Source organism: Phacochoerus africanus, chromosome 4, assembly GCF_016906955.1.
Source record: "Phacochoerus africanus isolate WHEZ1 chromosome 4, ROS_Pafr_v1, whole genome shotgun sequence".
Classification (NCBI taxonomy): domain Eukaryota; kingdom Metazoa; phylum Chordata; class Mammalia; order Artiodactyla; family Suidae; genus Phacochoerus; species Phacochoerus africanus.
In genome coordinates, this window is record NC_062547.1 from 20605990 (window position 1) to 20629658 (window position 23669).

The 23669-nt window shown below is 41.4% G+C and overlaps 1 pseudogene; it reads left to right on the forward strand.

The window, feature by feature from the left end:
• LOC125124496 (endoplasmic reticulum mannosyl-oligosaccharide 1,2-alpha-mannosidase-like) overlaps positions 1 to 21672 on the forward strand; it is a 31189-nt pseudogene extending 9517 nt beyond the window's left edge.
• Positions 21673 to 23669: the final 1997 nt, after the last annotated feature.

The following is a 23669-nucleotide window of genomic DNA, read 5'->3' on the forward strand; positions in this document are numbered from 1 at the left end:
GCCCGGGGACTATCCTCTGGAGCCTAGGTCTCGGTGCCCAGCCCCCACCCAGGCGTCCCCCGGCCCTTTCCCAGGGACTAACCTCTGGAGCCGAGGACTCGGTGCCCAGCCCCCACCCAGGCGTCTCAATTTTTGGTGACTGTGCCCGTAGTTCAGATGGTCCGTTCGGTTCTTGATCGGCTTTTCCGTATTCCAACTAACTGCTACATTCTTTTCTGCATCTGGAGATTCCTCCAGTTCGTTTGATCTTTCCCCCGTGTAGGTGACTTTCCAGGCTGCGGGATCCCTTTCTCCTCCGCAGTTCCCTTTCGGGAGCGCCCGTCCCGCTCAGATTCACCTTCTCTCACTCTCCTCTTTTCTCCCGTTCTGCCCCGTAATGTCACGAACTTCTTGCCGTTATTGGAGTTTAGGTTCCTCTCCCAGCGATTGGTTGCTGTTCTGTGCGAGTCATTTATTCTGTAGATGTGCTTTTTTTGTTGTGTTTGTGGGAGAGGGCGAGCGTGTCCCCCTACTCCTCCGCCATCTTGTCCTCTCCCCCTATGTGAGGCATTTTATATTAGCATTTTGTTAAACTCTCACAATCACCATAGGAAACAACATATGAGTCATACTGGAGCTCTAATCCCAATTTAGAGATAAGCAAACCAAGACCCATTTGGAATTTGAACTAGTCTTTCTGATTCCAGAATTTGTGTTGTTCCCATTACATCAAGCTGCTCCTGGATGCTTGGTTCTTATTTCTATTTCATAAGGATCCTGAAGGCCAGTGGGGCTTCCTCCTGGACACTTCTATCTAAAGCCAGTGCTCCACCCCACTCTCTCAGATGCTATTCCGTAGAAATAGGATTCTCCTGTTCCCATTTGATTGCTTCCTGCCCTCCTCTCCCTAAAAACCTGAGAACTGGAGATTTAGTGATGTTTTCTGGGAATGACAAACCCTGTGCAACCTCAGATAGTGGTTTCACAGGCAATTCTTGTCTGTAGATGGTCCTTGACTCCTTGCTCAGGCCAATATCTTGTTACATTCATTTCTTTATCTCTGGCAACTGGCAATAGATCTGTTCTAACATAGAGCTCAGTTCAAAGCAACATCATCATCATCATCAAACCATATAACAAATACAGTGTTTCCCACATTTCTCACTGATTCTTTAGAAGAACCCAGGATATAGCTAGGTTTATTTTTCCACTTTTACAGATGAAGAAACCGAGAGTCAGAGAAATTAAATTAGTTGTCCAGAGCCACACACCTCATTAGAGGAAAAGTTGGGATTTGAACCCAGGGATTTTTGAATCCAAAGCCTCTCCCTTAATAATTTACCTCCTTGTGTCAGTTAGCATTTGCTGGGTAACAAACTATTCCAAAAAGTAGAGGCTTAAACAGTTGTCATTTTATTAAGCTCATGACTTTGTGTCTCAGCTGGGAGGTTTTGGGGGCTTAGCTGTATTAGCCAATCTCTACTGTGGCCTCCCACGTGTCTGTGGTCAGCTGGCAGGTGGCTGGAAACCAGCTGGTCTCAGTCATACATGTCTGAGGATTGACTGGCCAGTGGCTGAGGCTTCCTGGTTCTCCTTTCCCTAGTTTCTCATCCTTCAACGGCTGCTCTGGTCTTGTCCACATGCTGGTCTCAGGGTTCTAAGCACAGCAAGAGAGCAAGCCCCGGTGCACCATCACATTCAAGTCTCTGTTGACTCCCTTCCTCCCTCCCTGTTAGCCAATGTCCTCTTGGCCAAAGTGAGTCACATGGTCAACCCATTTCAGGACTGGAGAATCAGACTCCACCACTTGGGTGGTAGTGGTGGGGATACTTATAACCAGTTTTGCAGTCCACCACACTTATTTTCTGCCAGGTCACTTGGTCTGGTGAAGAAAAGTGACGTGCAAACAGGTAAGTGAGAGGTATTTTGAGAACGGCTTATAAATGAGGACTGCTTATCTCACTGGCTTCTAAAATGCTCTGTGCAGCACAGAGCTTGGGAGTTCCCTTAAGGACAAGAGATTTCCTTGAGGAAAGGGCCAGTGGGTCCTGGAATGCCTGAGTACTGGGGAGATTCAGTGGGGAGAAGCTGTCATGGCTGTGGTGACTTAGCCCTGGAAACCCTTCTTTATTTTCCAAGTAGAACTTTGCATTACTCCTGCATCATTGCCCCACACCCTCCCCCTGAGGAACCTGGCACAGCTGGAAGCTCAGCTGGGCATCTGTTTCAGGAAAGTTGAAATTAGCTTTATGGCCAGAAAGTGCCCAGCATGGCTCAGTGTAGTTTCTATCTACTTTGGATATTTAACAGCCCCAGATCTAGTTTGGCTGTCTTTTGTCATGTCTGGAAAAATGTTTCTTACAGAGTTATGCCCTTCAAGGGGCGGTTTGTTCCAGCTTGTTGTAGCATTCGTCGGTGTTTCTGTAAGTGAACAAGAGGGGTGGTGGACACATACTGGGGGCTCCTTGAGACCTCAGATTGTAATGGAGCCCTGACTGTCCCCCAGTTGGCTCCAGTTCCACTTCTCCCTTCCCTTCCACTGACAATGGAGGCAGAATAGTGTGGTTAAGTATATGGACTCTGAACACAGCTGGGTCCAAATACTGGCTCAGCTACTTACTTTGTGATTGGGGAAAATGACTTAAGTGTTTGTGTTTCGGTTTCTTTCTTTCTGCAGCATATGGAAGTTTCCAAGCTAGGGGTTGAATCATAGCTACAGGCATACACCACAGCCATAGCAATGCAGGATCCAAGCTGGGTCTGTGACTTAGGCCGCAGCTTGTGGCAACACCAGATCTTTACAGACACTATGTTGTATCTTCACAGACACTATGTCGGGTTCTTAACCCACTGGGCACAACAGGAACTCTTTATTTCCATTTCTTAGTTGGGAAAATGAAGATAAAGTAATAATTCATAGGGTTATTGTGGGATTAAGTTAATGGCATAAAGTGCTTAGACCCATGCCAGGCACATAGTAAGGCTAAGTAAATGTACTTATTGTTAGTGACAGCAAACACTTATTAGTATTAGTATTGTTACTCAACAATGGTTCTAAAACCTTAGCAGCTCATCAGCATTATTTCTGAGAGCTTATTAAAAATACAGATCCTGGAACATACTCCTAAAGATTCTGTTTATGGGACACCTAGGAATCCATATATTTTACCAAGAATCAGTTGATTTTAAAGCAGCCAGTGGCCAGACAGTATGTGGGAATCATTACTTACCCTATAAAACTGGGCACACTTCCTTCAACACTTAACACAGTGATACTGAGATTACTTAAAGAGACTATGTGGAAAAAAATGCAAAAATATATTCACACCTTCTCCAAGAGAAAAATCCAAGATACAGTCCTTGCCCTCCGCCCCTTCTAGAAGAATGCCCTCATGAGGAACTGATGTTCCTAATTACTGATAATAATAGTTTACATTATTGAGTACTTAACTAAGTGCCAAGAATTACTCTGAGAAATTTACTTGGATTAGTGGTTTTAATCCTTTCAATAATCCAATGAAATAGGTACTATATTATGAGGAAATGGCAGCTTAGTGAGATGAATATCTTTGCCAAGGTCACCCGGCCAATTGATAGCTAATCCACCTCCTTAATTGTTATTCCATGACTCAAATCCGGGCTCTCAGCTTCCACAGAGTGTATCCTTAACTACCAATCTAAACTGCTTTTAATTAGTTTGCTAGTTGTTTCTTCTTATCTTTTCTCATTTAATTTCTATAATAACAGAACCCTAAGATTTAACTGGGCACATTGCCACCCCAAATAAAGACAACATTTCCCACTTACTTTGCTGCATCTGCAGCAATGGGGAATCCAAGCTGTACCTGGGACCTACACCACAGCTCATGGAAACACTGGATCCCCAACCCACTCACTATGTTATTTAATTCTCACTATAGCTCCACAAAAGAGAGAACACTAATGTCCCATTTTCCAGATAAGAAAACTGCCACAAGCTTTTTAGCTGTCATACCATTGGGTTTTTATCCAATTCACAGAGGGCAGAGCAACCTGGAAGAAAATCTTTGACAATAGCTACTATTTTAAAAGTATTTCCCAAGCACGTATGCATTGAGTCCTTTATTTTATTTTCTTATCATTTTTAATTAAATTTATTTAATTGTTATTTTATTTAATCTTTGTAACGGTCTTACGAAATAAGTCTTAGTGCTATAGAGATGATGGAAATTAGGGCCCAGAAAAGTCAAATAACTTGGTCATGGACACATGGCCTAGAAGAGTCATGGCCAGAATTTAAGTTCAAGTCTGACTTCAAGTCCTGGACTCATTAAATTAGCCAAATGACATTGAACTTATACCATAAAAATTCTTCTGATAATCAGCATGCAGTTCCTAATAATGTGCAATATTATGGTGGTTTTATTTTTTAGGGTTTAGTGAACCAGTATTCTATAAAATGAAATTCTGTAGTACTAAAGAGGCTTTCGCCCATTAAATCTTTTGATATCTACTCTACAAGTCGTACTTAGTGAAACTTGGGAAAATATTAGAATGATCTAATTTGCTTAATAAATCCATTTGGTACTCAGAAGATGTGAAACACACATAAACACACACACAATGCAGTGAGAAAGAGGGAAGTATCCTCAAAGGGGATAAATTGAGAGTCCTGTGGAATTCTACAAATGTGATAAGCATGTTAGAAAAATGAAACTTAGGCAGATGTGCCCTTAGATTAATTGAATGAAAATCCTTGAAAAGCTCAGTGGTAGGCATAAGTGGAAAAGAGGGCTGAAAGAATGAAAAGAATATACAAAAGGGACTATACCCAATATTTTTGTATATAAAATGCATTGTATCTGTTAAACACTTAAAGGCTCTAAGATCTAAATATGAAAATGCCCTCAGATAAATTGAGGAAACTTCCTTGAACAATGTGGAAGGAAAAAAAAAAAAAAAAGAAGCCTAAAAGAATGAAATTCCTCAAAACAGGCTGAAGCTGTCATGTTGGTTTTGAAATGCTAATTTGTTACTTAGAATTTTAGGCCAATGTATCATTATGAGAACTGGCGTCAGGTAAATCAGTCTGATTCCTTCTTGCTTCTCAATCTCAGGTTTGTCCCCTCCTCTCTACATTGCCACTATCAGTGTTAAAGACTCATTATTCCTAGAGCAATAATCTGCACATGGCTTCCTCACCTTTTATCTATTTTTCTCACTGCACAAGAATGACTTTAAAAAAAAAAATGCAAGATTGATAGGACACTACTTTTCTTACTCTTGTAATGGTTTCCCATCACCTTCATGATAAAGTCAGCATCCTTAGCTCAGCAAAAAGCTTTCAGTGACTTTTCTGTTGCCTATTTTCTATTCTCCTGGCTTTCTTCTTCCTCACATGAAAATTCAGTCCAGCCATAGTGAAACCATTATGAACTTCAGCTTTCACTATAAAGATATGCTCCATACTCTGAAAAAATACCGGGGCCTGGATAAATTACAACAAATATGTACCCTAAATGCACTGCTGGGCTCCAAGGGTTAAGAAAAAAAAAACAGTGAACAGTGAAGGATTATCTAACTTAATTATTAATGGCACCTCTATTTCATTTGCAGATATGCTCTAGCTCGGACAATAAACTCTATGATCATTACATTAATAGGCTGTAATATAACCAGTTGTTTCATAATCAAGGAACAAAGACGTCAGTTTAAGATGGATGGGTTCTCACTGCCCTTCCCTTTACCTTCTCTATCCAGCCAATTGTACATGTATAGGTTTATTACTTCCATTACTCCACTTCTGATATCATATTTTGTATCAGGAAACAATATCAAAACTCACACTGCCTTAGATAATGATTTTCTGACTCACATAGTAGGAAAATACAGACACAAGTTTGGCTGATCTAGCAATTTAGTGCTGTTATTGAGGACCCAGTTTCATTCATTCATTCTTTTTTTCTCCCCCCTTCATTCTGCTCTTTACTGTGTCGACTGCATCCCAACCTGGGCCTGCCACTTGATGGTAACAAGGCTGCAGCAGTTTCAGGCTTTGCATCTGCACACCAGGCCCCACCAGCATTCCAAGCAAGAATCCTGAAATTCACCTTCATAGCCTGGTTTGGATCACATGACCACCTGAATCCAATCATTGTGGCCAGGAAGATGAATGTGCTGATTGGCTTGGGTAAATTAGGGTTAAGCCCTGGAGCTATGGGATAGAGTCAGGCTTTTCTCAAGTATAAGGGCTACTTGGAGGTATAACCAGGAAGAGCTAAAGAGGATTTTTTTTTTTTTTTTCCCACTGTACAGCCAGGGGGTCAGGTTATCCTTACATGTATACATTACAATTACATTTTTTTCCCCACCCTTTCTTCTGTTGCAACATGAGTATCTAGACAAAGTTCTCAATGCTCTTCAGCAGGATCTCCTTGTACATCTATTCTAAGTTGTGTCTGATAAGCCCAAGCTCCCGATCCCTCCCACTCCCTCCCCCTCCCATCAGGCAGCCACAAGTCTCTTCTCCAAGTCCATGATTTTCTTTTCTAAGGAGATGTTCATTTGTGCTGGATATTAGATTCCAGTTATAAGTGATATCATATGGTACTTGTCTTTGTCTTTCTGGCTCATTTCACTCAGGATGAGATTCTCTAGCTCCATCCATGTTGCTGCAAATGGCATGATGTCATTCTTTTTTATGGCTGAGTAGTATTCCATTGTGTATATATACCACCTCTTCCGAATCCAATCCTCTGTCGATGGACATTTGGGTTGTTTCCACGTCCTGGCTATTGTGAATAGTGCTGCAATGAACATGCGGGTGCACGTGTCTCTTTTAAGGAGAGTTTTGTCCGGATAGATGCCCAAGAGTGGGATTGCGGGGTCATATGGAAGTTCTATGTATAGATTTCTAAGGTATCTCCAAACTGTTCTCCATAGTGGCTGTACCAGTTTACATTCCCACCAGCAGTGCAGGAGGGTTCCCTTTTCTCCACACCCCCTCCAGCACTTGTTATCTGTGGATTTATTAATGATGGCCATTCTGACTGGTGTGAGGTGGTATCTCATGGTAGTTTTGATTTGCATTTCTCTTATAACCAGCGATGTTGAGCATTTTTTCATGTGTTTGCTGGCCATCAGTATATCTTCTTTGGGGAAATGTCTATTCAGGTCTTTTGCCCATTTTTCCATTGCTTGATTGGCTTTTTTGCTGTTGGGTTGTATAAGTTGTTTATATATTCTAGAGATTAAGCCCTTGTCGGTTGCATCATTTGAAACTGTTTTCTCCCATTCTGTAAGTTGTCTCTTTGTTTTCTTTTGGGTTTTCTTTGCTGTGCAAAAGCTTTTCAGTTTGATGAGGTCCCATGGGTTTATTTTTGCTCTAATTTCTATTGCTTAGGGAGACTGACCTGAGAAAATATTCATGATGTTGATGTCAGAGAGTGTTTTGCCTATGTTTTCTTCTAGGAGTTTGATGGTGTCCTGTCGTATATTGAAGTCTTTCAGCCATTTGGAGTTTATGTTTGTGCATGGTGTGAGGGGGTGTTCTAGTTTCATTGCTTTGCATGCAGCTGTCCAGGTTTCCCAGCAACGCTTGCTGAATAGACTTTCTTTTTCCCATTTGATGTTCCTGCCTCCCTTGTCAAAGATTAATGGACCATAGGTGTCCGGGTTTATTTCCGGGTTCTCTATTCTGTTCCATTGGTCTGTCTGTCTGTTTTGATACCAGTACCACACTGTTTTGATGACTATGGCTTTGTAGTATTTCTTGAAGTCTGGGAGAGTTATGCCTCCTGCTTGGTTTTTGTTTCTCAGGATTGCTTTGGTGATTCTGGGTCTTTTGTTGTTCCATATAAAGAGGATTGAATACTGGATCAACAACCAAATTTTCAGTCCACAGTAGAAGGGTTGATATACCTACTGAACCAACATAGCCATGTAATTAGAGGCTCAAACTTAACACTCATTGTGGAGGTCACACTCCAGTATATTTGATTTGCAGTTATTTAGGCTATGAGAGGAGTCTGAGAGGCAATGTGCTAAGTGGGTGTAAACCAGACAGAGCTGAATCTTGAACCTGGGTATGAACCTTTTAACTGGCTTTGAATCTTGGCCAAGATAATTACTTTGTCTTCTTCTTTTTTTTTATATTTTTTTATTTTTTATGGCCGCATCTGTGGCATGTGGAAATTCCAAGGCTAGGGGTCGAGCTGGAGCCACAGCTGCTAGCCACAACCACAGTCATAGCAATGCCAGATCCAAGCCACGTCTGCAGCCTACACCATAGCTCATGGCAATGCCAGATTCTTAACCAACTGAGCAAGGCCAGGGATCGAACCTATGTCCTCATGGATGCTAGTTAGAATCATTTAGGCTGAGCCACAGTGGGAACTCCTGATAATTACTTTTTGATCCTCACTTTTCCTTGGGGATAATTTTCCTATCTTATTCACTTTTGTGAAAAATAGAGATTATGCATGTAAAGTGCCCAGCAGAGTGTATGGTGGCACAGTGTAGATAAGTTTCCTTCCAGTTTTTAGTCACAAAATTGACTCTGAAATCATCAGCATAATGACTTATTCGTGGGTCATTTAGTCTACCTGCCAAGCTGGGGTTGCTTATTTGCACCCCCTTATATTAGTGGAGGTACATTGTGAAATAACTTGGTCTCTTTTTCTCAGTATCTCTTTGAATAGTGGAGAAAACCTAATTTCTTGAAGCTTCTCATAAATATAAATGCATTTTAATATTAATAATAAACACTAAGCAGCTCCCAGATCTTGCTGACCTGGAGTAATTTTCCTCTCACTGTGAGAAGCTTCAACCATTGTATTTGGCCCAAGTGTTGATCCTTTCCTGATGCCTCAGGAAACTGTAGCTGTTTCTTCATTTATCACCAAGACCAAAAGCTATTTTGCTCCGGGGAGCCCATTAGCTCATTTGAATTAAGTTTCCAGATTCTAAGCCAAGAATCTCATGGTCATAAGGCCAGGAAGCATCAACAAGATATCTGACTCATTCAGCAGATTCCTGCTTTCATCGCTGCCCCCTTCCCCCAGCCTATCATCTGCTGATTGGTCACTTCAAACTTGCAGGAAACACCAGCATAAACAATGCTTCAGTGGCGCCCTCCAAGCAGTCAAGATCATGAATAATTCAACAGCTTGCAGTTGCTATCTTTGCCCTGGTGATCCCACCATGGGTTATAAGTGACTAAGCTCAAGGGAAGCCCTCTCCCCAGATAATTAGTCTTCCTTCAGCTCCACTGAATTAGCATTCCTACTTTCTTGTACCCTTGGGTTACAGGAGTTTAAAAGTTATAAAACGGGCATATTACTGCTGAGGGCCTGCAGCATATTATTCTGAAGCCCCTGCCACTATATGTATGGGGTTAAAGTCATCAGGAAAGTTTAGTCTGTGGCCTCATATTTGGGGAATGTTCAGTGTTTTTTAATTTTCAAATATAAAAATAGATATATTTTATTTCTGATCATAGAGATACAAAAATAAATCTTTGCATATCAAACAATATAGAAAATCATAATGAAGAAAGTAATAATAATCCTCAATTCCAAACCCAGAGATAATCATTGGTAGCATTTTGCTGTGCGTAAGAGGTCCAGACCTCTTACCCCCTCTTCCTCTTTCATTTCATGTAAATGGAATCATGTTATAAATATAATTTAACAATCACTCCGTATATTGTTTATGCCCATAAATATAGATCTATATCATCATTTTTATGACTAAATAGCATCATGTTGCATTTGTATACCAGATTTTATTTAACTAATCCCTTGTTGATGAGTACTCACTTGTTTCCATATTGTTGCTATTAGCAATAACACTGCAGTAGATGACTTCTGCATATGTACTGACTTATCTCCTTTGGATATATTTCTAAAAAATGGAATGGCTAAGCACATTAGAAGACTTTGATTCATATGCCTAAACTGCTTCTCAAACACAATTTGCATATTGACTAATGATACCTGAAACCTGGCCCAAAACTCTGTTATAAGAAACCCATTGAGGAGACATGCTTCCAGGTCCTAAAAACAATCAAACCAGCTTGGGCTTCTGGCAACCTAACCCAAAGTCAACCTTAGAGAATCTATAGAAGGATCCACGATAATGGAATCTAGGAACAAACAAAGTGTGAGAAGCCCTGGGCCACTGAGGATCGTCCTGGGTGGTGAGCAGGAGAGGTAGGTGGCTGGGGCTAGAGGCTCAGGGAAGCCAGAGGCTAGCAGAAATCTTTTGGGTTCATCTCCCCACGCCCTGCCCCTTACCTCTGCCTTAAGACAAATCTATGCCTGACTCTTCCAGTGCTAGGCTTCTGGTGCTAGTGACACTCCTGTTGGGGTGAGAAATTGATGGAAATAGATGTGGACTGAAGAACCTTGGGAATTTACTCCTCCATTCCCTTGACCCTAGGAGCCTCTATATGGCAAAGTAGAGATGCTTCCTCCCCATGTTGCTTCTCCCTTTAGGGAAGGAAAAACTTTGCTTTCTTGGTTCTTTGGGGGGTCTAATCATCAAATTAACATAGGATAGATTAACAGGGGGGAAATTTAATTACATACATGTGGAGTCTTACAAGAATATGAGACCCATAGGCAGTCAAACAATGAGATTTATATGCTATTCTGAGCTAAGGAGAAGGGATAGGTGTCTGGGTCTGAGAGGAAGACAATTCATAGGAAAATGGGACGAGCAAAGGTTTGGTGAACAAATGCTTGGCATGCCATGCCATGCAGAGGCAATAGGATACAGAGAAGATTTTGGTCTCCAGGCCCTGCCGAGCTCCCTCCCCTTCATCCTTCCAGTTTACTATACCTAACCCATTGTGGTTATTTCTGGTGATGGTTCTCTTCTTGGATAAGGCCCTCTATCTCAATTCCTTTAGGCAATTAAGGGAAAGGTGAAAACTCTTCCTCAGTCTTTTGGGCTTTCATTGACTTTAGCTCAAAGTAATTCACATGCCAAAGTAGCACACTTTTGGAGCCTTGGATGTGGAGCTTGTTTTAAACCCCTTCATTCCTATACAAGGATTTAATGATGAAACTGGCCAGAGGTCTCTGGTGAGGTGGCAGCCATCAAAAGTGGTGGTTCTAGAGAAAGTGACAGCACTAATGACTTGAACTTAGGCAGAGCCCACACTGGGACTCAAACCAAGCCTGAACCCAGATTGGGACTTGAGCCCATGGTTTTTGAATTAGAGTCACTACTCACTGAGGTTCAGGTTCTTTGTGCCTCAGCACAGAAGGAATTTAACAAGATACAAAGTGATAGGCAAGAAATAGATTTATTAAGATAAGATGCTTGTGAGAGGTGCAAGTGGGCTGGCAAGGAGGCTCTGCCCCAAGGCTTACACTGGCTACAGTTTTATCATCCAAGGGGAGTAGGGGAAGGAAAAGACTGCCCCTTCCTCTTTCTTTGAGTAGTAGCTCCTCCCTGGTATCTAGTAAGAGAGTATTTGACCCTATGAGGTCAAACTAGGATTGTTGTGGTGCTTATTTAATTAGCAGAAGGGTGGTCCTTAAACTCCTGCCCCTTGTCTAACCTGAATGCTAGCAGCACCCACCAATGACCTGAAGCATATCTCTTGCCTGCATTAGTCAGTCAAGCCTGCCTCATTCTGATGGCCTTCTTGAGCAATTATTAACTTACAGTGATCTCCCAAAGTTCCTTAGTTTTGCCTCTCTATCTTTGGTCCCTTTAGGGGGACTTCCACAACTACCTGTGTAACTATCCTACTCCATCCCTATCACTAGTGCTGGGGTTCTCTACCCTCTTTGTAATGACAAAGATGGCGCCTGGCCTTTGGATCTTTCTTACTCAGTATGCATGGCCAAAGGAGCTGGTTGTCACCCTAGGAGAACATAAGAGCACAAGCCCAAACAATCAGACACCAGAGTAGAACCATTTCCCCAAAAGAGAGATAACACAAAACTAGTTAACATTTACCATCTGAAGCAAAAGTACTGGAACAGATGGAAAGAGAATTTAGCACAAGTACGATTAAGGAAATAAAGGAAGATATTAATAATCTTCCAAAATGGAACCAAGTAAAAATGTTAAATTTGAAAAAATATAACAATTGAAAAAAAAAGTGAATCTATCACTTCCTTTTACAGAAGGACTTAAGTATGGATATATTCTATAGGGCTTAAGAAGTAGGGAGAAGAGGAGAACCAGGGTAGGAACCCAGGCACCAACCAACCACTAATCCTTTGTTGCCTCCTTGCCAGACAATTGATATACACTCAACCAGAGTTATTCTTAAGTGAGTCAAATATGACTTTGGCTAAGTTTAAAGACAAGTTGGGTTTTCTTATTTTCTCCCCTTTACTGAACTTATCATAAATACCATATCATTTTACCTTAATTAGATATAACTTTCAAGTTGCAATTGTTTTATTTTGGTTAACTCGTTTGTAGACAGGATAATACCTCTCTCAACTATTGCAAGGACTGTTTATTTATTCCATCTAGTCACCCAACATTCATTTGATTAGTGCCTGACACAAAAGGAGATGGTAAAGATTTTTAAAAATTGAAACATGACCTCTGCCCTTATGGAATTATAATCTAGTGATGGAGATAAAGACACACAAATGAATATATCCTGATGATATTGTATTCAAGCTAATACAGCTGCCTTCTTGCAAAGTAGGATTCAAATATGGGGTATTTTGACCGTTGGACTCTGTTCTTTCCCTGTGAGCAGTGCATTGTGTGGGTGAGTATTTAATGAAAGATGTACACATTTGGAGTTCCCGTCGTGGCGCAGTGGTTAATGAATCCAACTAGGAACCATGAGGTTGCGGGTTCGGTCCCTGCCCTTGCTCAGTGGGTTAACGATCCGGCGTTGCCGTGAGCTGTGGTGTAGGTTGCAGACGCGGCTCGGATCCCGCATTGCTGTGGCTCTGGCGTAGGCCGGTGGCTACAGCTCCAATTCAACCCCTAGCCTGGGAACCTCCATATGCCACGGGAGCGGCCCAAGAAATAGCAACAACAACAACAACAACAACAGACAAAAGACAAAAAAAAAAAAAGATGTACACATTTATGTATTTCCAGTAATGTGTAACTTAGAAGCAAAAACTTGAACATGTTTATTGCTTATCTTAACAACTGCAGCTCTCTGTGAAGACTTATAAAGCTTTGTGTTATCAGTCTTTCAAAGTTTTGTGCACACCCAGAAAGAATTATTCCTTTGCAGGAGTTTCAGAACCACTGGGGGAAACTCTGAATTCCTATAACAGATTCAGTGCTCTAAAAAGCCCATGTACAATAACAATACATTGAGTCCAAAGTCCCACAAAATGTAGCTGCAAAATCACAACAAAGTCTTAGAGTCACAGGATAGTCATGGTAGCTAAATTTCTATAGATTAGTGATTGTTACTCTTAGCAATCTGGCAAGTTTCACTTTTGATTAAGGAAGACACTTTCCTAGTTTGAGGTTGGGGAGAGAATATGAACAACTGCTCCCTGCTCTTTTCTTATTAATTTAAAAAAATTTTTTTCTTTCTTATTAGTTAATTTTTATTTGAATTAGCTTCATAGGCTATTGTTAGCCCTTTCTTCTAAACATTCTCAACAAATCCAAGAATATCTGAAACAAAAGACAATCTTACATCAGTGTCATATTAAGTTTAATTAACATATGGCACTGTGTAATGCACATATTTCATAACATGTCAGGTTCTTTTGAAAATGGCAGCACTAATGGCCTGAACCTAGCCAGAACACAGATTGGGACTTGAACCCATGTGCCAGGACTCCCTGTGTCCGGACTTACTGAGGTTCAGGTTCTTCAGGTCTCTGTGCAGAAGGAATTCAGTGAGAGACAAAGTGATAAGCAAGAAATAGATTTATTAAGATAGGACGCTTGTGAGAGATGCAAGCAGGCAGGAATGGGAGCTCTGCCCCAGGGATCTGGTGGGCTAGTTTTATCATCCAAGGGGAGTGGGGGTTGGAAAAGCCCACCTCTTTCTTTTTGGGAGCAGTAGCTCCTCCTTAGTATCCAGTAAGGTGTGTATTCAAATCCACAGAAGGGTGGTCCTCAAACTCTTGCTCTTGGTCTGAATATGAATGCAGGCCTAATCACATCTCTACCCAACAACCTGAGGCAATTCTCAAGGCTCCACTAATGAAGCAAGCCTGCCTTGTGCTGATGGTTTTCTTTAGCAATTTATCAGCTTACAGTGATCTCCCAATGTCCTCTAAGTTTCCCTCTTTAAATATGGTCCTTTACTGGGACTTCTACAACTACCTGTGCCTACTCCATCCCTATCACTTTTACACATATGCTCCCCTGGCAAGAGTTGTATTTCTCCCATATACTATTCCAATAGCTACCTATGCATCTCAACCTTCAGATCTCAGTTTAGATGGCTTCTCTTGCCCCAGTATTGCTCTCAATCTTGATGCTCATTCATTTGTTTCTTTGTTTCATATATATATAAACAATATACTAGCAAAATGGCAATACTGGATCTGAGCCACATCTGTGAACTATGCTGCAATTTGTGCCACACTGGATCCTTAATCCACTGAGCCTAGGCCAGGGAGCAAACCTACGTCCTCACAGAGACAATGTTGGGTCTTTAATCTGATGAGCCACAATGGGAACTTCCATAAATTAACACATTTATGGACATCTTATCTGGTGTGTTTCAGGCAACGGTCTATGTGTTAGGATACAATGATAGGCAAAAGCAGAAGAGATTCATCCTTTTGGAGCTTACAGTGAGGTGACCACACAAGGAAACAAAGTTGCAACTGCAAAGGCACCATGAGGAGGCTGTGCCCCATGCTATGAGAAATTAGGGTCTAACCTATTCAGGTGGTTACAAATCACAATTTGTGTGTTAAAAGTCTTAACCACTGCTTCCTCAGATTGTGACTATATTTGGAGATGCGCCTTTAAAAAGGTAATTAAGTAAAATGAGGTCGTAGGGGCAGGCTCTGATCCTGTCTGACTGATGTCCTAGTAAGAAGAGGAAATTAGAACACAGGTGAGGCCACAGAGAAGGGAAACTGCAAGCCAAGGACAGAGGCTTCAAAAGAAACCAAACCTGCTGACACCTTGATCTAGGACTTTAATCTTCCAGAATTGTGAAAAAACAAGTTTCTGATGCATTATCCACCCATTGTGAAAAAACAAGTTTCTGATGTATTATCCACCCACTCTGATATTTTGCTGTGGCAGTGTGGAAAACAAACACAGTGGTACTTAAAATTTTTTAATTTTATATATTTTTTCTTTGACTTATTTTGTTGGTTTCCTCCACTAATCTGGGATAGATTTTTTCTTCACTTTTCACTCCCAAATCAGTGGGGGAAACCAATCATCTAGCACCAAGCAGAATGTAATAAATATTTGTTACATGTTGACAAAAAACATTGAGTGTGAGTATCTCACATTATCATTGAGAATTTCTGGTTGACTTAGGTCTTTGAATGGCCACTCTCTTCCTCTACCCACAGGGAGACCCTGTTCTGCCTATGAAATCTTAGGATGTGTGCTTCATTTGGTTACGCTGCCTGCATTTCCTGAAACTCAATGGAAAGTACTCACTTTACACTTCTTGGAGAAGAAACATCTGGATGAATCTCCATTTAGGGAGGTTATTCTTTCCTTCTCCAGGTTTTGCACACAGCATGTTCCGAATTTTCTGATTCAACAAACTTTCTTATTCATCTACCTTTCTGATAGATCCCAATGGATGTCCTATTCTCTCCCTTCTGCCAGCTCCATCTCCAGTTAGTACTGTGGTCTGCTCTACTGGTTCCACTCCCCAGGCATCCACAGGCCACAGAAGTGTCTCTAGCTGTTGCATTGCTTCCAGCTTGGGCAGGAGAGGGTGTGTCTTTATTTGAATGCAACTTAAAAGTTTTTGCAGAGAAGAAGGAAACATTCCTTTCCCTGGAGAATACCAATTTCCCACCCCTTCTCCTTCTGAATATCTTGAACTGGTTAAAATTTGGGGTCCTGAAATACACTACTTATTAGGAGTGTGAATTTGAGAAATGTATGTAAATCTCTTTAAGCTTAAGTTTCCTTCTCTTCAAAAGGAAGAAACGGTTTTTCATGAATTAAGAGAGATCCTATGCCTAGAAAACTCTTAATATATTTAGCAAGTGACAGTGATGATGCTGATGATGCTAAAGAGGAGGAGGAGGTTATTTTTGGCTTCTTACTAAACATTCTGTTATTTATTTATTTATTTGTCTTTTTAGGGCTGCACCTGTGGCATATGGAAGGTTCCAGGCTAGGGGGTCAAGTGGGAGCTGCAGCTGCTGGCCAGTGCCTTAGCCATAGCAACACCAGATCAGAGCCACATCTGTGACTTACACCACAGCTCATGGCAATGCTGAATCCTTAACCCACTGAGTGAGGCCAGGGATAGAACCCGCATCCTCATGGATACTAGTTGGGTTCCTAACTTGCTGAGCCACAAGAGGGACTCCTAAACATTTTGTTACTGTGGAAAATTTCAAACATCTCTATAATATAGACGGAATACAGTGAAGCCCAATGTACCCATCCCTCTCATGGCTAGTCTACACATACCCTCAGATGATAATGTATTTGCTATAGACAGGAATTGTTTTTAGTCTCCTTTAGTAACACTTTATCCTACAATTAATCAGAAAGAAACTTTTTTTTTTTTTTTTTTTTTGCTTTTTAGGGCTGCACCTGAAGCATACAGAGGTTTCCAGGCTAGGGATCTAATCAGAGCTTAGCTGCTGGCCTATGCCACAGCCTCAGCAATGTGGGATCTGAGCTGTGTCTGCAACCTACACCATAGCTCACGGCAACGCCAGATCCTTAACCCAATGAGTGAGGCCAGGGATTGAACCCAAAACCTCATGGTTCTTAGTCAGATTCATTTCCTCTGCACCACAATAGGAATTCCAATCTGAAAGAAACTTTTGATATGATTCTCCAACAACATTTGAATTTGAGATTTCTTTGTCCTACTTACTTTACTCTTGAACTTGAAATATAAACACAATAAAATTTATTCATTGAGAGAAATTAGAGGAAGGAGGTTGGAATCAAATTTAGCAAGAACTTGCCAGCCTTTTAAAGAAAATTGTAGTTTTATTATTTTTAAAGTCTTCTACTAACTAAAATTAAGCTGTTGAGAAGCCAAGGTCTTTTGGAATCTATTTTGATAATTAGTAGAGAGACAGTTAAAGGAATATCTTCACTGTTTGTAAATATGTGCTTATAAAAAGGCTTCTAATAAATGTTTTCAGATAAATGTTGCTATCTGAAATTTTCAGAATTTCAGAAATTTTCATTTAGAACTAATGGCAGGTCAAGATAAAATTGCTTTTCCTTCACCAAACAGTTTATACAGTTATAATAATTTCTGTCATCTATTGAGTATCTACCATGGGTCAGTTCTTAACATAATCTTATTTCATTTAAATTTTCACAGCAATTCCCTCATGGCATTATCCTGATTTTACAAATGAGGTAAGCCAAAATCATAGAGATTAAAATATGCCCAAGTCCATATGGCTAAAAAGAGGAAGAATTGGATTTTGAACCAGTTTTCACTAAATTTAAAGCCCATGTCTCTTCCACTATGCCTTGCTTCAGCCCAATGGCAGAGGGAAATTCAACAGGTGGCTGACTATCATCAAATGGGTGAAAGCTCTGGGAGAGGTAAGGATAAAGTATTCAGGGACCCTAGGGGAAGGCAGAGCAGGGTAGCCCCTAACTGACTTCCAGAATGCTTGTTAAGGTTTCCCAGGGGGAAGGCTGATGGGCCTTGAAGGAAGATTAGAAAACAAAACAAACAAACAAACAACCTCTGTTCAGTGAAAAGTGAAGAGTCAAGCATTTTTGTGGGGCCAGAGGTGGTTTTAAAAAAAGTGAATAGAATAGGGTTGATAGGGAAGAAGCCTAGGCCCTGGGAGCTAACAATCCCAGCTCTGTCACACATACACACACACACACCTGCTTGCCAAGTGCTTTAACTGCTACAAACTTGTTTCCTTATATGTAAAATTAAAGTAACAATAGTTCATGCCTCTTTGGTACTATAAGGAATAAGTTAAAGGAGATGACACATATAAAACATTCAGCATACTGCCTGGCACAGTTTCGTTATTCTCATTATAGGAAAAAAAAATAATAACCTTAAACAACAACAACAACAACAATGGTTGGGCAAATGATTTCCTTAAGGATTGGTCACAATCTTAGAATGGAGCTTCTGTCTATTTTAACCTAGCTCTTTAAAAAATTCTTTGGTTTTCTATACAGACCTTTGTCGGGAGCAGTGCAAATCCCAATGGGCATAATGGGCATGTTATCTCTTTTTGTTCTACAAAGCCTCCAGGCAACTGTCCCCTCCCCCACAACACCCTCCCCCCATCACCACCCCCCCATCCATGGCATATGGAAATTTTTGGACCAGGGATCAAGCCCACACCACAGCAGCAACCTAAGCCACTGCAGTTCCAGCAACAGATCCTTAACCCACAAGAGAACTCTGATGCTTGTTATTTTGACTTCACTAGTTCCTTGACACTCCCTCCTCAAGCCATTGTTGGCACACTTCTGTGGTTCAACCTTGGTTTCGCTCAGATATGACGTCTGGTGTTCCTCCTCTGCGGCTGTGCAGCCCCACTTCTATCACAGCCTCCCTAACAAGAGTGGGGATCAGACAACTTCAAGGCAATGCTGGGAGGGAGTACTGGCCTCAGGTTTCCTCTGAGGATTTTCTCAATATATTATTCCCTTTCTTGTCTTTTTTTTTTTTTTTTTCCAACCTCTCTGTGTCATTTTCCATAGCCCATAATCAAGACCTGGTTAAGTTTTAAAAATTTGTCCCTTGACCCTGCAAGCACTTCTAGGCACCTCTAATAACTTTTTTCCTCCCTTTTCTGTCTGATACAAAATCCATTAGGCATAGTCTATAATTGCTGGCTCCACTTACCATCCACTTCTTAATCCTCTTTCATCCCTTTCCACCTGCTGGAATATCCCATCACCGCCTCCCTCTTTTCTCACCTAAATTCCTGAATATCTTATATTCATCTTTCATGATCCTGTCAAGCACCATCTCCTCCAGGAATTGTTTCCTAAACCTATTTTCTTAGTCTATTCAGGTTGTTCTAACAAAATATCACAAATGGCTTATAAAGGGCACACAATCCTTTCTCAGAGTTCTGGAGGCTGGGAATTCCAGGATCAATGCACTGGGAGAATCACTGTCTTGTAAGGACCAGTTTCCCAATTCCTTCTGTCTTCATAAAGCCAAAAGGGTAAGGAAGCTCTCTGAGATCTCTTTTATAAGGGCACTAATCCTATTAATAAGGACTCCCTAAGACATCACCCAAATACCATCACACCAGTGATTAGGTTCTAACATATGAATTGGAGGGAGGGGCATACATTCAGTCTATGGAACCTATATAGATAAAATTATGAGAGTATTCCCACTAGAACCTGAATCAGTAATAGTCCGCTTATTTCCATTTGAGTGCTAACTTCAGTCAATTGCTTGTGGTTCAGTGTTAGAGTAATAGGTTGAGAGGGATTCTGAGGTCAAGTCTGAGATATGCTGGGAAGGATCAATTAGTAAAATCTTTTCTGGAATGGGAGGCGGGAAGATACTTCCTGAGCCACACATTAAAAGGGGCCTCTGTCCTAGAAACTATGTAACATTAGTTGACTTCATTTGTTTCACAAATTTATCTTGTTACTCTGGATATGAGTCCTGCTGTATAGGGCTCTGGTTTGTCTTTTTGCCTCAGCAACAGGCACAACCTTTGAACATTTAGTAACTCTCAGATTTTGTTGAATAAACGAAAGGAAAACTTTTGCTTTCCTGCCTCTGATTTTTTGAAGTAAAGTAAGTTACTCTTTCCCTGCCTTTAGTTTGCACAATCCCATTGATTTCACCTAGAGAAGTGGTTTTCCAACCATTTTAAGGATAGAAACATTAACCCAAACGAAATCTCATCCTGAAGCCCGATACGTAAAACACATATGTAATACCTTGTTTGATGTTAGGAGGCGAGAGATGGTCCCAAGTCTTGACATTTCCCCTTCCTCTGACCAGTTTCTTCCCGAACTGCCAGGAATCAAAGCAGGGGTTCCCAAACCGGCAGCATCAGCAGAACGTGGGAACCTTTAAAAATGCAGTCTCCTCTCTACATCTGCTGTAACACAATCTCTGGAAACGAGGGCATAAGCGGCCGGTATTTTAATAAGCCCTCCGATAAGTCTCAGGCATGCACAAGTTTGAGAAGCATTGCTCAAGAGTTCGTTGGAGGCTTAGTTAAAACGTCTCTGTGCCGAGGTGGTTTACCGGTCCTATTTTTCATTAGCCCACTGAAAGAGATTCTCACAACAGAAAGTGTCGTCCAGCGCTATTAAACCACAAGGTTAGGTCTGCCCAATGCCTACAGCGTAAAGAACCAAACTTTCCCTCAGTTTAAAAATTGGCCAAACTGAGCCGCAGGCGCAAGCGCAGGCGCAGTGCTGGGGGGGGGATTCTGGGGGCGGGGTTCTGGTGGGGGGGGGGGGCGCTCCTCGAAGGAAACCGGAAGCTGAACGTAGCTAAAAGTCTTCTGGTGTCTGTCTGCTCCGAGGCAGCGCCACCGCCTTGGAGAGTGACCTTAGTGACTTGCGTTCTTAGTGAGCGGCCGCTGGTGAGGGATACTTTGTATGGGAAAAGGGACATTACCTTTACAGTTTCTCATTATTTTCCTCGGAGACTTTCTGACTGGGTGTGAACTTCTTTCCATAGATAGAAACATTGTCACTACTGAGGTCTTTTTAGATGTCACATAGTGTCAAAAATGACAAGCGTTCAGTTTTGAGTTCCTAGCTCTCTCTCTCGTCTCGCTGGAGAGAAGACATTTCAGGAGATTGTGATGAAAGTGACGAAGTGTATTCATTCTCTGCCGGGAAGAATAATGGGTTAGTGCCAAATTTCATTTATACCGACGGTGGCTTCTTCCTTTCAGTGGATCTTCACCAGAGGTCTGCTGAAGCAGTGGATCCAAGGAAGAAAGAAAGAAATTCGGTTGCTGCAAGACTATCTTGAAGCCACAGAAGGAGTAAAAAGTACTTGCTTCAGCAGTCTGAGCCCAGCAAGCTGAGTTTTGTGGGAGAAGCTGTGGATGGCAAATTCGAAGCCAAGATGGATCATTTAATGTGTTTTTTTAACTAGGGAACCCTGGCTTTGGGTTTACGTCATGCTCTGACTGCTGACCACATGGAGCTAGCTGAAGCTTTTATGGAAACCTATTACCAGATGTATCATCAGTTTAGGAGTGGACTGAGTCCAGAAATTTTGTACTTCAACATTAACCCCAAAGCTGGTCATAAGGATATGGGGATCTGGCCTGAAGACAATTTCAATCTGCTTTGACTTGAGACTGTGGAGAGTCTCTTCTGTCTGTACTGTTCAAGTGGGGACAAGGAATACCAGGACTGGGGATGGCAGATCTTGCAGTTTTTCAACAGGTGTACTAGTACCCGTTCAGGTGACTATTCTTCAGTCGATAACGTTCAAACCCCAAGAGACACGATGGGAAGTTTCTTTTTGGGAGAAACTCTAGGTACATATATCCTCTCTTTTCAAATGACATGGACTTCTTCAACCTTGACAGATACGTATTTAATATATAGAATCATCCCTTTCCCATCTGGGCCTTAATTTAAAAGGCTTGGGACAACTCCCAATCATGATACTTTTCTGGTTTGAACATTGTGCATAGTAGAATTTTTTTTTTTTAAGTTCATTGATTGGCGAGCCAATTGCTTATCCATAAAATCAGTCATCCCTTGACCTTTAGCCATGAGGATGTTCAGCTCAGCTGGCTACTTGTGAGCTAGACAAGCTCCAACTCTGGACTGAAGATGTCAAGTCCAATGGGACAACTGGGATCCAGGACCCTTTGGAAGGCAAGGTACTTATGGGTTTTTCAGGGCAGGAGCTGGTGGTTTTGAATCCATTCTCATGCATTTCTTTCAGTGGTTATTCAGGTTGACTTCAAGGTTTCTTTCTGCCTGTAAGGACAAGTGTAAGAAGGGGGAATGAAATCAGCAAATTTTTGATTTATAGGAAACAAAACAAAAATCTACCAGTGACGCAAAATCCTGCCAAACAGTCTGATTTGTGTTTTCAATTAGCTCCTTTGGGGGGAAGCTGCACTGCTGCTGTTGGGAGAAGAGAGAGGCTTATAGCTGGTGACATAGTTGATGGACCCTGGCGATGGAGGCTAATGGGGAAGGCAGAGACAGACTAAATGTGCCCTGTGGAAGGACATGGCTCCTGTTGAGCTTGGTCAGCTTGTGATTTAAAAAGATATTAAGGAAAAAATAATTGGTTGCAATTCCAGTGACACTTGCCAGTGTCATTCTCACTATTAATTGAGTTACCATACTGTGCCCAATAAAGTTTTAACAGAGCGAAGCATGGCAAATTTGTAGACCCAGCAGGTTGCTTATTGGGGCTGCACAGTCTGGCTTCTGCTATGAGCATGGAATGATAGGCTATCCACTTTACATTTACCCTCCAGCTGGGCCCTCTGAGCTGTTGGGAAGAGCCAAGCCAGGTGACTGTAGGCAATAAGTAAAAGCAACAACCCAGGATCCCATGCAGATTAACAGTGAGAAAGAGGTTTAGTAATGACTTTTTGGTTAGAGAGGTACTGTCTTAGAACAGTGGAGAATTGTAGGACAATGAATAAGAACTTAGATTCTGGAGTCGGTGAGACCTGATGTGATAGTTTGAGTTATTGTTCTGAAAATCTTTGGCCCCTGTTGTACAGCACTGTGGAGTATTCTTCCCTTCTATGCTGGTGTTTGGCTGAGCCATGTGACCTGCTTTGGGATGTTAGCAGAGGTGATGGGAGCAGAGACTTGAACTGTGTTTGTGTGGTTGGCTGCCCCCTTGTGCTTTGGTTATCCATCACAGAAAGGACGCAGTTCTGATAGCCACTACCCTTTCAGCCTGGGATTCAAGTTAGGTAATGAATGGAGCTGACCTCCAATCTGCCACTGAGAGTAGCTTATCAGCTGCATCATCGTTGACGTGCACATTCCCGAGCCTGAAAAGAAATGTTGTTGTAAGTCATTGATCATGGGCATGTGGTTTGTTCTGCAGCTGGTAGAGACACTTGGATACAAATACTCTCTCTGCTGCCTTCTAGTAGTATAATTCTGACGGCACACCACTCTCTTTAAGCCTCATTTGTGTTGTCTGCAATATGGGCAGTGTTATAGCTACCATATAGGCAGTATTAAATGAATTAATACATATAAGTGTGTTTGTATCTCGTAGTTAATAAACATTAGTTATAGTTTAGGGCTGTAAGTATAATAATCATGGCTGCAATTTGTTGAGCACTAACTACTCTGTGGCTGGATCAAATGCAGATTTTTTCCTGTTTGATACCTTGATTGATATTCTTTTATATCTCCAAGATATAATTCTTAATATTATATTATTGGTATAATATATTAATATTATAATATTAATACAATATTCCCATTTTATAAACAAATGCTCAGAGAGCTTAAGTTAACTTGCACAAAGTTGCATACATAGTAAATGGCAGAGTTGGGTTCTTTTCCTAGTCTGCTTTACCCTGTGGCTTATGTTCTTTGCACTATGCTAGACTTTTTCATCCAAGTTTATGGTTACAATTAATGTT